At 39.1% G+C, this 14,847-nt stretch overlaps 1 protein-coding gene across 1 annotated transcript in view; it reads left to right on the forward strand.

The window, feature by feature from the left end:
• Positions 1-690: 690 nt before the first annotated feature.
• OTOS (otospiralin) overlaps positions 691-14,847 on the forward strand; it is a 439,145-nt gene continuing 424,988 nt past the window's right edge. Inside the window, exons 1-2 of the mRNA XM_072042616.1 lie at positions 691-835; positions 3,149-3,322. The gene's annotated coding sequence lies outside the window, so the exon portion shown is untranslated. The remainder of the gene's footprint in view (positions 836-3,148; positions 3,323-14,847) is intronic.

Consider the following 14,847-nt stretch of genomic DNA (forward strand, 5'->3'; position numbering starts at 1 on the left):
AAATAAACTTGTATTACCTTTGAGAAACCTCTCGGACGCGGTTGCAGGTTCCCGAAGCCCAGCTCGGAGCTGCCCCCTGCGCAGCCCCTCACGGCCCCTCCGGGCACCGCCATGTGCTGGAACTGAGCGTGCTGCTCCTCGGGCGGAGCTCGGCGGTGCCTCCTGCTGGCTGTCCCGGTTCTTGAGCGGTCGGTGTTGGGGGGCTCTGCTGCTGCTGAGGTAAGGGCTGGGGCTGTGTCAGGGTTGGGGTGTTGGACAAGGCCGTGCTGCCTGGGCCTTTGTCTAGGTCGCCCCAGCGTTGGTCTCCTGTTACCTTGAGGCAGCTGCGTGCTGTGGTCGCCATTTTGTGTGGGAGTCCCGTGCTTTTATTAACTGGAGTAATCAAGGAGAGGGCTCAGGTTTACAGCTCTAGAGGGGTTATAGCTGGGGAGGAGGTGTTAATAGAGAAGACAGCACTATAAACCACTATTTAATTTAAGGTACCTTCTGAGCTAGTTTTAGTTGTTATTTTCTGCCTCTTACCTTTTCCTGTTACAGTATTTGATGTTTTTTTCAATTTTAGTGGGTAGCATAGTAGTGTAATTCTTCACACCTGACTTTGTACAAAATTGTCATAATGTAGAAGTAACTATTTCTTTTCCCCATACAAAAAGTTACAGTGATTAAGAGCTTCTCTCTTTTATTTTTCTTCAGGTTTAGGCCTTTAGGTTGTACTTGGATCAGAATTTCCAAGCTTCAGTTGGATTATGAAGAACTGCAGGTGACAATGCTGTAGTTACCTGGCTAAAACGGTCTGGAACTTGCAGTGTGTTTTAGCGAGCCTCTTCAGTGAAAGGTGGGCCAAAGGGAAGAAATAAAACATTAAAATAATAATAATTTAAATCAAACTAATAACAGGACTGTTTTTCCTTAGCACTATACTTTGCCTCTTTGTGTGGATAAGACAGTCTTCTGAGGTGCCTTTATTAAATGTAGGTTGACTAACAGCAGTTGCTGCCACATGATTTGAATACATTTCAGTGTCATTCAAATTAGAACACTTATATTTTTCCACTTACTGTTGTGTAACTTATGCTTTTCATCTGTCCAGTTACACAGTATAAAGCATATCTATAATTCTCTATTGTACTGACTAGTTAGATGGTCTACACATCTAATTCTTGGTCTTGCAAACTGCTGAGCATGCTAGATTTAATAAACCATGCATTTTGTTTTACTTGTTTACCTACTATAGTTACATACACATATGAATAGTCTGCTAAACTGAAATCACATTACTAGGTAATCCATGTGTAAACATACCTTTTCAGAAAGCAGTAGATGTTGTTTGTTACTGTTGATTTATGAACGAGTTACTGAACACTCTTGAGTAGATCAGCTAAGTAATTTTAATATCTTCGTTAATACCAAATGATGTAGTTTTGCTGTGGTGAGCAATATGTTTTAAATGAATGTTTGGGAGATCTTTACTCCCTCTGCACTAAAACATATAGCAATCGTATCCAGACTTAGGCATCTTTTTATCTTCTACTTCATGGGTGTTCTGCTTGTAAAATTGATAGTGGTTTCCGCAGTGCAGCTGCATGTTTCTGGCAAGTTCTAATTTTTGCAGTGACAAAACTTGAAAACAACAATGCGTGCTCAGTAATGTTAGCCACATAAGTATTCAAAATACACAAATGATCTAAAACATAATAGAAACGGGGTGAAGGGGGTTGGAGGGAAAAGTCTGCTCTTTTTCTGTGTATTACATTTTCAAATGTGTGTAATAAGGAGGGCAAAAACCAAGTCTGCAGCAGATGTGTTATCTTAAATGAAATTGTAAATGATTCTCTTTTTTGCGAATGACTATAGAATGTATACATGACTGCCAGGTATCTGCAATGCTTGTTCAGTGCCTAGCAAAGATGATTTTCTACCTTATTATAATACATTCGTGTAACTTAAGGAACTTGATCATTTTCATAAATATCAGTTAATACCTCAAAATACTTTAAGCGGTGGTTGGGTTACCTCCATTTGAAAAATGTAGTTGTGTTGATTTTGAAGTCCTAGGCATCTAGAGAGTCCTAATGCTGCAGAAGCTATGAAAACTGTTTGATGCTATTGGATGGAGCAGAATTGCCTCAAGTTTTGACCTATTCTGTTGTTAAGCCTGTGAGCAGTGTCTGTTATATGATGTACCAATAATGGTGTGAAAATTGCATTTTAAAGCTGCATACAAATAGATGAAACTAAAAAAAAAAAAAAAAAAAAAAAAGGGGGGGGTGGAGGACGACAGTTTTATTGTTACTCTTCACCAGATTATAATGAATATTTTCAGTTTAACATTTAAAGGGAAACATGAATTGAAAAAAATGTTTAACAGACATTTGTTGCATGCTTATGGTATGAGTGAAGGAATTTAGCAAAATATGAGGGAATTTCCTTTTATAATGTCATGTTAGTAGTTAATTCACTCAAATGTGAGAATTAATGGCAACTCAGCTGCAGTCTTAATGGCCTAATCATTAATTTATATGGGAGTTACTCTAATAATAATTAGAGAACTCATTTGTTTTTAATGGGGGAGGGGGGGGGAGGAGCAGTGAGCGTGTTTTCAAAATAATAATCCAATTAATATGCATTAAGTAGAAATTTCAGGGTTTTGCCTGGCAGTTGTGGCTGCTGCTGTCATTTGGAAATAATATTTCATTGCTTCAGGTGGCAGATACCTAGCAGCTACTGCCTAGTCAGCCTGGGCTCCGTCAGGATTACCTGTGAGGTTGTCAGTGTAATTTGAGGCTGGGTGTGCGTTCTGTGGAGATGCTGCTCTTTCTAACCCTGTGATTCAGCATAAACAAGTGCTTTGCAAGCTTACCTTGGTTTACTAAGGCATCTGTATTGATGGATCTCTGTAACCTGTTTTTAGGGAAATCTCTTCTTCTATTGAAAAGAGAAATTAAATGAATGTTTTTTCTAAAATTGTCTTGTGAACAATTTATAGTTGCAAGAGCTGCTGCAGTGGCACCTAAGCTATGTTTAGTTGCTGATGTTTTCATCTCAAGGGGGGGGGGGGAAGTACGGTATACGTTGTGTTTTATAATAGGTAACCAACTGTGGAGTTCTCATGTAGCCCATACCTTAATAGGAAATTATCTTTTTTCAGATCTGGACGTATCTTAGAAGATAGTTGTTTGCAGCAGTCACTCCACTGTGACCAGGAGGTCAGCTGGGTGCCAGTTTTTAAGGTCTTCTGGAGTCTCAGACAAGTGTCCCATCTGGCCAGTGTCACAAAGATGAAAGGAAATTGTTAATTCAGTGAAAGGCCTTTACTTGATAGGTAAGTCTATACCTTATAGTAAGTACTAAGTTATACCTTATAGTAAGGTATAAGGTATATAAGTATAGGTATATATAGGTATATATAGTAAGGTATAAGGTATATAAGGTATAACTAAGTTATACCTTATAGTAAGTACTATACCTTATAGCAGAGAAGGATTTCTTGTGTGTTTTACAAGTGTTGATACTGACAGATGTTTATCTGCAGAACGATTGGCAAAACATCTTTCTCCAGGAAAAATACTTGCTGAAATGCGAGACCAACAAGTTCATTTGCCCTTGGAGGCAAATAAGGAACCAACCTCTTAGACACAGAGCTATTTTTGTCTTCCTCTGAACAGTGCTTACCATGCGTTATGCGTGTTTTTCTTAAGAAAAATGGTGTCAGCAGACATAGCCAGCCATTAACCTTAAGTACTTCCTATTTAAAGCTTGCACCTGTAGTCAGCTCATTCAGTTGTGAGGGACAGAGGCCTTAAGTCACTTGCTGATGGCCTGCTCTTGAAATGGCCTGTCAGCGTTTTGTATCCTGCTCTATTTGGAACAGTATGGCTGCATACATCTGGAATCTGTTTTGGTCAGGGCCTTCCTGTTCATAGTGCTGCAGTGAGTTTTTGCAGTTCAACCATTTCCAAAAATGAGGATAGGAAAAGAGGACTTGTGTGTGAAGGACTAGATTGAGCCATAGGAGGTAGGAATAGACTTGCAGGTCTCAAGCCTAGTGCCCTTTGCAGACAGGGGATGGTGCTCCTAATTAATGTGGTATGTTTGCCACTGCTACCTCAGGGTGATGGAAATACCTTCATAGCATAACTGTCTATTCCAACAAGAGGGTCTGTGTTGTGGCTTTCTGGCCTGCTATGTAAAGCTAGTAGACAATAGAGATGGATTCCTACTGATTATAGCCTCTGTCAGGTGAGGAAGGAAACTGCTAGCGCAGTATCGGTTGAATATTTATAAAGTGGTCAAGTTGAGTTCGTAATTATTTAGAAAGATGTGTTTAGAGGTGGATAGCCACGTCACAGCTCAGTATCAGTCAGTAGGAGAGGTCAGTGGCACAGATGAAAGGGTGAGCAGTTACAATTCTATCTGCGTAAGCCTTTGCCTAATGTTTGAAAATGCTGTTAGGTTCAATTACAGTGATCTATTCAATTGTTTCCCAGCATTGTTTTACCTTGTGCTAACTACATTCACGGTCTAGACAGACAAGATGTTTACATTCTGCCAGGACTGCTAAACATTTCCTGCCAACAGATGTTGAATAGCTTCAAGTCAATCCATGATGGTCTTTTTTGTCTGGTCCAGCACCAGAGCTGGTGTCTACTAGCAGGAAGGAACAGCTAATCATTTGGTGGGAACTGTTATTTACTGCTTCCCTTCTAGTTTATTTAACATGTGCCCTTGTAAATTTTAGGGGGAGGGAACTCCTTTTGTGATTTAGAGGTGTTTGGTGTATTGCTGGTATTACACATTTTGTTTGGTGCAGTTTATGGCATATGAGCAGCCTATGTAGCCAGCATGTTTGGTGGCACACTAAATTTTGCATCTACTGGGAACATCTACTCAATGATTAACGGAGATCTGTTTGTACAGAAATGTTTTTCTCTAAACTGCTCATATGAAATATTCAAAAAGGGATGAAATGGTTTTGTCCTTGCAGATACTGTACCTATGCTTGTAAAATATGAACAAGCCTTTAATCAGCTTGAGAATAGGCATTTGAATAAATTCATTGCACTAGATTTTCAGCCAGTATAACATCGAAGTCCTACCAACTTGGATCAGACCTCCTCATCTTTGCTTAACCTACTTACAGGTGTCTAGACTTCATTTTCAGGAGAAGTTCCTTCTGAAGTGGACCACTTCAGAGGTACTGATAGCTTGTTTCCAAGGTAATACATGTATGCTCTGAGTTGTTGCTTTATGAACTGGATGTTATGTTATTTCCATTCACCAGCTACCTTCACTTCTAGGATTACTTTGAAGTCAATGCATGTATGTTGTGGGTATCAAATTTAAGGCATCCGGAGTGAAGAAACAGCTTGTAGTCTTGTGGTCCTCTGCCTTGTCTGTGTAGGAATTTCTTGCTTTTTCCTGAGGCCCTTTCAGATAGATGGGATGCAGATGCTATGCTGTGCTTTGTCAGATGCTGTGCTCTGACAAAAGGTTAGCAGGATGAATGACATGTCAAATTGTGTCAAAAATATCTTGTCTGATGTTTATTACATTGCTGTTGTTGAGTGAGTGAACACACAATGGAAATTGGGTCCTTTGTTGCTATTTAGCATCTCCTACATGTTTAAAAAACAACAACTGGCAGAATGTGGTAGTATCAGCTTATGACTTGTCAACAATTGGATATTTCTTTGGGGAGCTGTATTCTAAATGTGAATGCTCTGGTTTGTGTTTTGCCTTTGCCATTGGAAGATTTTTGTAGACCTATTTGGCTACACCATCCCTAATTCATCTTGTGATTTGTAGAAACATGATACTCGAACATGCATACATGAATTCATCCTAGATGAATTAAGTAAGCATTTTCCCTGTTGCTGCAAAGTGGTGGTAACTATTTTCAGGACAGGAAAAGTTTTTTGTCTCGTGGTATCAGTTTTGCTGAATGAGCTGCAGCCCTGCTGGTCACAGGTAATAAAGCCTTTGCCTGGTGGGAAGCTTTTGCTTGGCTGATTCTCTGTGGTGCCTAAACCATTTAACAAGGGGTGCAGATTGATTTTGGTTCTTTACAGATATTTATATATAACATGAACGCTGAGTGTGATTATTGGTTGTTCCAATATTGCATCTTTCCCTGAGGCTGAGAATTTCACATTTGGAATTGTTGTTGGTCAGTGACTTAGAACTTCCCTAACTCTTCAGTGCAGCAGTTGGAGTACCTGTATCATACATTCTCTTCTTCCCCAGTAAAAGTGCATACAATTTATATCAATTGTTCTGAAATAGTGTGAAGCTGACAAACTTGCTGAATGATACAAATGTAAGCAGATGAGCCAATTAAAGCAATTGTGTGATTAGAAATGCATCTGTTATTGTTACCAGTAATTGTGTCCCTGAAACTGCTTGTGTAACTAGGTTTAATTGCATGTATTGAAATAAAAAGGCTGACTATTGCTTATTTTGTGGTACAACTTTATTGCATTTTCAAAACTTTGACATCCATGTTCCAAACTTAAAAGGGATATTAGTAAGAGTTCACCTGATGACTTGAAGCCTTTTATTGTTGTCAACCATTGTGTAAAGGCAGAAGAGTAAATGCAGTCTCTCTAGGTCTTTGGAGGAATTTAAAATGTGCATTTGAATGTGCACAGGAATGAAAAGATGCAACTGAGAAAGACACCCTTGTATGTCAGGCACTCATTTGGAGTTCATGATGCTGGTTTTTGAATGGATTTGCACTTTCTCCTGTGCACAAATGGTTTAAACTTTGCTGTAAGTACACGGATCCGGTTCTATTTTCCTTAGCTGTAGCTTGATAGGAGCTGGAAACAGCTGCAACTAACATGCTACTCAGTCTTAGACTGGAGAATGATCAGGGCAGATAGTAACTTGAGGACTTGGAGCTGCCACATTCTAGCCTGTTGGTTCATAGCATAGGCAAACTGCAACTTTATAGAGGCTTAACACTGTCAAACTTGAAAGATTTTTATAGGGCTGAAAAACAAACATACATGACAGATGGAGAATTTCCAGTCTCCACTAAAAATCAGATTGATATAAAAGCTTTTTGACTGAACAATTGTTTAAAATTTTGACAAATCAGTAGTTTTTCCATTGAGCAAATAAGCTTTCTGCATGGCTTGAAGAAAAGCCTGAAGTCTAATGCAGTCTTGTGGGAAGTGTCACCCAAAATGACACTGGAAAGGGACAGGTAGTTGAGTAAATAGGATCTTAAACATGGAAAATATTGAGTAGCTTTGCCTGTTGGTGCTGACAGTTTTGGCCCGATAGTCAATCCAGCATAGGAAACCTTATGTCACAACACTTGGATGCCCATCTCTTGCTGTCAGATGTGATTTGCAAGTCAGCTTGCTTTGCATATGACTTGGATACTGCGGTTACCTGCCTTGGCAAGATTCCTCAGTGTATGTGTTGCATCTGCTGACTCCAAAGGGAGTTTCTTAAAGACTAAGCAACAAGTGAGACTTACATATCATTGTCTTCTTTGTGTAATGTTCCTGTAGCAACAGAGGTTCACGTATATGAGATCACTAATCATCTGTAGCTGAGCTCTGAAAAAGCACAAATTGTACAGCTGCACACATAACGTGCTGATGGCAGAAATACACCAGAGAGACCTAGCTCTGGTTCAGACAATGCCTGTGTGGCTAGGTTGAAGTTCGGCATTAATTTGGAGCTACCTGCAGAGTGGGAGCTTGGGGATTCATGGGAATTGTTTTGGAAGTGGACTTCAAAGAATTCTGGAGAGAAATGGTGACTGTTGAAATGGGGCTGGTGGTGGTGACCTAGGACTAAGTGTAACATAGCAGAGGGACACTGGGACTGGAGTTGAAGCTTGTTTGTTCTTGCTGGTATTTCTTTCTTACTTTTTCTGTGGGATTAGAAGGGGTAGAGCTAATTATAAGATTAGTGCAGGTATAAGGGTTTAGGTGGAATATGTGAGTCTGAGCCTCTGCAGTTTCAAATCCTGGTGTTCTTTGTGGGGCAGGGTCCCCCGAGTATTCCCTAGTGACTTTGATATGGAAAGTTCTGGCCTGGAGTATGCCTTCTGATGTTTTAGTATCAGGTCAATTTACACAGGAAACGCAAAGATAAGCCACAGGGTGAAATAGTTTCTAGCTATTAAATCATGCATTACTGCATTTTATTTCTGATGCTGTATTTTTATTTATCTTCAATTTGCAGTTTATTCTGTGGGTATGTTTATACATTGTCATAAAAGTCATTGTGCTCAACGATCTATGTGCAAAGCAGAATGTAAATGGCTTGCTTACTAACATCAAAGTCCAAAGAAAAATTCAGGTTATTAGATTTCTTGGTATAGAGTTCTGTCTGCATATTCTTACATGCTTATCCTTCTGTTGCTAAAGGCACAGACAAGAAAGTTTTCCACCTAAAATCCTTTTTAATGTTAAATAGGGTAAACTTTCATAAGACAGTAAAATTCAGGAGGCTTTTCTAACGTTTTAAATTGTTGTCAGCAAGGTTCAGTCCTTTCTGTAGCTCACTTGTTGACTGCTTTGTCTGCATTGTGTACAACGGTTTAAGCAATACTTCAATGCAGCAGTGTTGTGAAATAACTAGTTGATGTTACAGCACGGGTTTAATTTCATGTCATGTTGTGTAGCTTGTACTGTTAATGTGCTAGGACTGCTTGGAATGGCACCTCAGCATTTGGGTTTGTATACTGTTCAGTGTTGTATAGGGTTCAAAATCCAAAGAATCTAGGGATCAAATTGGTTCAGACTTGCTTAGTGGGCACTTGTGATACTGGCAGGCTTATTGTGAAGAGGTTCTATTGTCAGAGAATGTACCTTTGCATAGTTCGTGTTTCTGATCACAGCACATGCACTGTTTCCTCAGAGCAAATGAAGGTAACTCTGCTGGAGAGTGCAAGGAGTATATTCTTTGTACCTTCTCTGAAGTCTTTGGCAGCATCCTTCTAGTGCAGGTGGGAAGCTTTAGTAGAGGCAGTTCAATAGCTTAAAATTCTAAGAACTAACAGGCTGTTCCTGAAATTGCTGTTAAGGACTGAAAACTGAATGCAAATCTCATGCCTAGCATTGTCCAGTGAACTAATAAAAGTAGCTAGATTTGTGAGAGGTGTGAAAATTTAAAAATGCTTCCTGTAACCTGTAGTGTAAACTCATAATTTTTTGTTTTGTGCTTACAAATAACTATAAAAAGTCTTACTCCTTTCCTTTCTGTCACGGGCATTTTCCATGACAAAATGGCAAATACAGTCAAAATATCAATTTTCATATTAAGTTGTACCCTGAGAGCTGCTCTAACTAAAAGTCACTCAGTTGTCTGTAGCTGTCACTTTAACAGTTCAGAACGCATGTCAGTGAAGTCTATTTTACCTCTGGCTTCCGTAGCACCTGATGGGAAGAATGGATGCATTTGTGGGTTAGAGGAATACGAAGTCAGAAATACTTGGCTTCCTCGGTTTCATGCTGCAAGTATGCTTCAAGTCAGATGTGGCCGTGCTCTGAAAAAAAAAATCATCTCTTTGCTTAAATCTGTTCGATGCCTGGCACATGCAGTGAACATGTGGTGTAGAATCAGAGATGCAGCCAACTGGGCAGTGCTCATCCCAGCTCCGAGGGCATTAGTGCTTTGCGTTGGCTGGGAAGGGATCTGCTGATGGGGAGCTGGAAGCTGCTGCTGTGGGGCATCAAGGCTGGGACCTGTAAGGAGGAGGTTGTGCTGACACCATTACTTTAACTCAGGCCATGTTGCCTTGAGTAGTTAGGGGTACAAACTCTAGTCAGTCTGTAACAGACCCCCTTTATGGCCTTTGCCCTTTGCTGTCTTGCAGTATGAGTCCTTTTTGTTGAGTGTATTAAGGCCTATGGGAGCTGGCGTGGCTAATAGTGAGATCCCATTCAGTACTCGTACCTAAAATGAGCTCCTGAAGATGGCTCCATGCCAAAAGAATTCTGCAACCTGTCTTTGCAGAGATGTTTTTGCTGCCTTTACAAAGTTCTGCTTGTTGTTTGCTGGCAGCAGCTGTACATGTGGTGCTGGCAGGCTTATTGCTGGTGTGAGGTGTGAGAGGTGCTCCTGGTATGGGTGAGAGAAGACCGTCAAGCCATACTGTCAATGTCACCTTGGTTTCTGCCAACGTGTGTGATAACAACATAACACCTAACAAGCAAAGCACTGTATCTACAATACTATATTATATATAGAATATATACATAGAATATACTATCACAAGGACCTCCTGACTTCTGGGATCAGTTGACGGGCTGAGCCTCTCTTTCCCCCCTGCACTGGGATGCCTTTGGGTCAGATTTGAACACTTGGTTATACTGGGTGTCTGCAGAAACTCAGAAGTCTCTATAGAGTCTTTGTGCCTTTTAACACATTAATAGCCAGGAATCCTTGTTGCAAATTAAAAGATCAGGCCTGTGGGTTAATGCTGCCCCCTCCCCCGTCATTTAGATGTGTTGGGGTTACAGATTAGTTGGTTCTATGAAGAAAAGCTAGTGTCTGAGAACTTAATTCTTAACCAGTTTTAGAAATGTACTGCATAGCCTTGGGAGCTTGCAATGAGATACTGTGCTGCAAGCAAGTATGGGTTGTGTGAATGGCCATGGTGTTAAAAGGGTGCTAGAACTTGGACTAATATTTTACCAGCAATCAAAATGAATTCCTTCTAGGTCTGGTGGTTTTGTGGATTTATTGTCAGACAACTGCGAAGCTTTTAACTCCTGATACTTTTCAGATTCTCCCAGTTTGGCTGACAGTGAGATATCTCACAGGCTTAATGATGGATGAATTCATTGCACTTCGAAGTAGCTTTTTGGTTTCAAAACCATAATGTTCAAAAGTCTTGAGTTTTTGTTCTTGCAAATCCAGGTTGGTCTTATCAGAGGATAAACCATAATGATTGGTATTGGAGTATGTTGGATGTAATTATTTATTAAAGCAGCCTAAATTGAGTTAGTCTAAGAAAGTATCTGTTCAATGCAGTTCTAACCTCTGATCTCTACTTAGGTGTGAGTGAAAAATTAAGTTCAGTGAATTTAATTAATCTCCTTATACTTCAGGGAGTTTATTTTGGAGATTCTTTGGAGAGGTAACCAGAGAAAGTGGTTCTGAAAGAAATAGCTGCCACAAAACGGGAGCAAGAAGTTGGGCTTAGCTCTCAGACGACAGAAAAACTTAGCCTTTGTATTAGTTCAAGGAAAAGGTTGAAGGTTTGGTAGACAGTATTTTATCTGAATTGGTTCTCTCAACCTAGCTATAAATCAAGGCATGAGTAGTGTACTAGTGAGTATAAAATACTGAGATATAAATCAAGACTTGAACACTACCTGTGAGTATAAAACACTTGATGTACAAGTCAAGGCTCAAACTGTCTGTATGAAAAGCTTGGAGAGACAAATGGTAGTGCCTGAACACAGGCTGTTTGGAATATAAACCACTAGGGTTATGTGTCTCATTTCTACATTAGTTCTTGAACACATGTACATCATAGTTGCCAACTCAAAGTGAAATACTCCTGTCTCATACCTGCCTGCTGAGATGGCAAACACTCCAGAAATTATTTCCTGCATGCAGTCTCATTTATAAATGAATTTCTCAGTGTGTACTTTGCATGGAAGAAGAAGAATGTTCTTTTGATACCAGGGCAGCTTGTATATTTTTGGTGTCAAATACAATGAGCATACTTCTTGTGTAAACATGTATTACATTTTTAAAGGAAAGGGTCTGCTTTTCATCTACTTTCAATGTGACAAATTTTCAGCTGGGGAATGTGTTGACCTAGGCTTTCTAAAAAAAAAATTTATGTCAAGTTGGGGATTGCCAACGTGGTTGTCAAGCAGTTTTCTTGGGCTAATAGTTCTTTTAACTTGTCTTTCTGTGAGAGGCATTGTTTGCCTATTCTGCTGAAGAATACTGATTAAAGATTTTATTTTTGGACCCCTCCTTAACCAGAATAAGTTAACTGCTTGTAAGGACCCAAATCTAATTAGTATGGCATTACAAACTCTAGGCAGAATATGAATGTGTAGGGTCACGGAACAAATTTAAACATCCCTTAATTACTTGGCCTGTTTCATGGCCTTGTGATTGAGCCGTTGTTAAAGTTGTCAGTCTCCTTTAGGTGCCTGAGAAGTCAATAGAGGAGGCATCATATTTTGTTTGTTTTTAATTCAGTTTTTCCTTTCCTGATCTAAGCTTTATATGATCAACCAATGACTTATTCTTCTCTCCATAGTTTTTTTTTTTTTTTTTTTTTTTTTTTTTTTTTAATCCAAATGCTTGTGCTGTCAGTTTTCCTGAATGATTTCTGTCTTTAGGTATTAAATTTACTTCTATCTCCATATTTGTAATATGTGTGTCATGGCAAAGTTTTGGTAGTTCCTCGCAACACTGTCAATAAGCCAGTCTTCCATCTTTCCAGTACAAACAGGATGCTTACTGTGGTATGTCATTTGAGATGTAGCAGATATGCTTGTTTTTCTACCCTAACTTGAATGCAAGGTGAATTACACTTCTATTTTAAATCTAACAAATATACATAAGTCTTTGCACTGAAGAACATAACGGAGAATAAGATAGCATTAGTCAGGATGAATAATCTATCTTTAGTTGCCTGATTCTTTGAAGACGAGGGCAAATATTAGGCAAGCCTAACAAAATTACCAAGCAGCAGTGTGAAAACCACAGTACCTCATCATGTGTAAGTACATTTTCAATTATAATTCCCTAAAAGGTAAGTGTTTTCCTTTAAAAAAAAAAAAAAAAAAAAAGAAAAAAAAACTGCTAATCTTTCCTGAAAGTGCAGAATGAAAATATAGGGGTGATCAGTGGTTTGCAACAAAATAGATTAGTAGCATTCTTTTTAGATAGATACAGAAGTTCCATGTTTATCAGAAGTCTTCGGCTTAGCGTGTCTCAGCTTATGGGTAAAACAAGTGTATCCCTTTGAGTCTTGAACAGCTGTATAATATTAACAGTATTCATTTAGCAAGATGCTGACTAATTTCTAATGGTAGAGAACAGTTGAAATGACTTTGAGTTCCATTCCTGTGTGAGGTAAATGGTTGGTTCTCTAAAGTACTCCTTAATAGAAATAAGAATCCTCCATGGCCTTGGTAACCTCCTGCAGATAATTCTGAATTCAGTTCCTGCTTCTGAGCACGAGTTCTGTGTTTTTTTTTCTGGCAGCCTATTTCATAAGTTGACTTTCAGAGACTGAAATTTCTGTAAACCAAGCTGTTGAAAGTGGTATAGAAAAAGCCAAGACATCCACTGTGCAGTAGGAATTAGGGAAGTGTTAGGTTAGAGAGAATCCCTCATATTGAGAAGAAATTAACATTGCTGAATGAGACCAGAGCCACTGAAAACTGAGATGGAATGTAATCTGGGCTCATTCATATTCATTATGCAGAGTGAGCTTCTGCAAGGTGGAAAAAACACAAGATTTGTGTAGACTGTTTTTTTTTTTTTTTTTGCATGTGTTAACTCACTTTTTTTTTTTTCATATTTCTGAATTCTTGACTGATTCAAAGTTCTAGTATTGCATTGTAGATTTCATGTTACCTAGATGGATTCTTTCAGCAACCTGTTTGCATATTTTCAAGTTTTAACACTTCTGCTATCTCAGAATTCACTTTAAGTTCCCACCTTTTTTCCTTTATTCTGTTAATCTCAGTGGTGACCTTGTGCTGAGCAAGTAAATGTCAATCATAATTGGTTTCCCACTTCGTATCACAGATGTGATCAAGTTCTTTTTAGAAAATCCCATTTGTAAGAGTATGTCTTATAGCTACACTGAATTGCTTATGCATAGTGGATATAACTTCATACCCTTTAGTTACTCCACCTCTCCTGTTGCATATTTCTAAGTTGCAGGCATCCTACTGCCTGTTTGCATTAGTACTTCTTTGACAATGAGGTTATGGCCTGAAGCACAGAGGTCACACTTGCAGGCCATTTGGTGTAAACCCAGTGTTTGTGCAACAGTTTTACATGTGGCTTTATGCTAAACAGTGATGACAGTTCAATCAGGATCGTATATTTGTGTATGCTGTAGGTACTGCTGAATTAAAATGCCTCAAATAGGGAATAGAAACAAAAGTTGCAGCCAAGACTTAGACATATTTTAGCCTATGAGTTTCTACAGATTATTCATCAATGAACTCAGGGTATTTGTGAGGTACCTTATAAAGAAAATGCTTGGCTCTGTCAATGGGGTTGAAAATATGCACTGTCAGAAATGAAGCTCTTCAGTTCCTCCTGGGTATATGATGTGTCCTCAGATGTGAAAACTTAAGTAACAGCTTTTAGAATGAGGTGTCCAAATACTCCCCTGCAATGAGGTGGACACTGGACTTGTATTTCACTACAGGAGGAAGCATCTTTCAGTGAGCAATTGAACTTAGAGGCAATTGATCATCAAGACAGCTGTTTAGATTAATTTGAGTACTAAGGGAAGAGCTCATTTGAAGAGGGCTGAGTAAATGAATGTTGAAGCCTCAGCAGGAGGATGGAAGGGAAAATTCTTGAAGTGTTAACAGATCACTGTGCAGATTGGTGGTAGTCTAGAATCCCAAGGGTGATATTCTCTTGGTCACCACTGAGATGCAGACAATGGACTTCTTTATAAAAGGAGTAAAGTTCCTGAAGTTAAAAGAACTGATTGCTCTGTTTTGAAAAGGACAGCTACAGAAGTGCTTGTCTTCTTGCACTTTTCTCAGAGGTACAGTTTTAGAAGCAGTAGTATGTCAACTGCTGTTAAAAACCTGAGAAAAAGAAGCTCTGAAATAAGAAAGTACACAACTTGTAGATTGCTCAGAGCTGGAACTTCTG

Source organism: Anas platyrhynchos, chromosome 9, assembly GCF_047663525.1.
Source record: "Anas platyrhynchos isolate ZD024472 breed Pekin duck chromosome 9, IASCAAS_PekinDuck_T2T, whole genome shotgun sequence".
Taxonomy (NCBI): Eukaryota; Metazoa; Chordata; class Aves; order Anseriformes; family Anatidae; genus Anas; species Anas platyrhynchos.